Source organism: Micromesistius poutassou (assembly GCF_964030765.1).
Source record: "Micromesistius poutassou genome assembly, chromosome: 1".
Classification (NCBI taxonomy): Eukaryota; Metazoa; Chordata; class Actinopteri; order Gadiformes; family Gadidae; genus Micromesistius; species Micromesistius poutassou.
Genome location: NC_140271.1, coordinates 9,415,297 through 9,416,691, shown reverse-complemented (window position 1 = coordinate 9,416,691; position 1,395 = coordinate 9,415,297).

The following is a 1,395-nucleotide window of genomic DNA, read 5'->3' as shown; positions in this document are numbered from 1 at the left end:
GTGCTCTTATTGCTCATTTTTTTCTCTCTTCTCCTTTTTTCTTTTGAATAAATGGTGATTAATGCTATAAAAGTGACCTCATGGAATGTAAACGGAATTCAGAATACTGTTAAAAGATATAAGATCTTGTCACATCTAAGGGCACTTGACACTGATATAGCAATGTTACAGGAAACCCATCTTAATATGGAAGAATCACTTAAATTAAAGCAAAGATGGGTGGGCCAAGTGTTCTCCTCCCCAGGCTCTAGAGGGTGTAGAGGTGTGAGCATTTTGATCTCTAAGAAAATCTCTTACAACCTAATTGACATGGAGATGGATAAAGAAGGCCGATATCTGATATTATTTGGCAATTTGCAGAATGAAAAATGCACAATGGTAAACATTTATGCTCCCAATTCTGCTCAAGCATCTTTTTTATCCCCTATTATACCCCGTTTGGCACGGCATGCTAATCATCCCATCCTAATGGCGGGCGATTTCAACCTAGTCAGAGATGCCCTGATAGATCGCTCGGGCTACCCTCTTCCAGTTGATAAATCATTGTCAAGTGCCTTTAATGAGTTGTTAGAATCACTGGCTTTGTCTGATGTATGGCGATTATTGAACCCTCACTCTCGGGAATATACATTCTACTCGAAGGTGCACAATTCATATTCCAGAATTGATTATCTCCTATTATCCAATTCTCATGTAGAAAAGGTTATCAACGCTGAAATATATAGTATAGTCCTATCGGACCATGCTCCCCTTGCAATTATATTCTGCCTAAGTCCTATTGTTAATAAACCTAAACAGTGGAGATTCAATAATGCACTTTTAAAAGATGACACCTTTGTCTCCCACATTAAAACCAGAACAGAGGAATTTATATCTATAAATACAGCCTCTGTTTCCTCTATACAAACTGTATGGGAGGCCTTCAAAGCCACCTGTCGAGGTTGGATAATTAGTTACGCATCAGCAAAGCACAGGGAAGCTGTGGCAAAGAAAGTTAAATTACGTAATGAACTTAGATCATTGGAATTGCAACACATGCAAGACCCCACTAACCTAGTGTTAAAGAGCTCTGTCCTCTCAATAAGGGCCGACTTACAACTAACAATACATGAGGAGACTGCATTTGCCCTGTACAGGCTTCGTAGGAAACTCTTTGAGTGTGGGGACAAAGCTGGAAAGATGCTTGCTCTACAGCTTAAACAGCTTGAGAGCAAGCAGAGTATCCCAGCTATAAAGAACGCTAAAGGCACAATCATAACGGATCAAAAGCTAATCAGTGATGCTTTCAGAGAGTTCTACTCAGAACTATATCAAAGTCAGTGCCTAGCCCAAAATCACAACTTGGATAATTTTTTAAGGAATGTGTCACTCCCTGTATTAAGTGTTGCTCAGGTA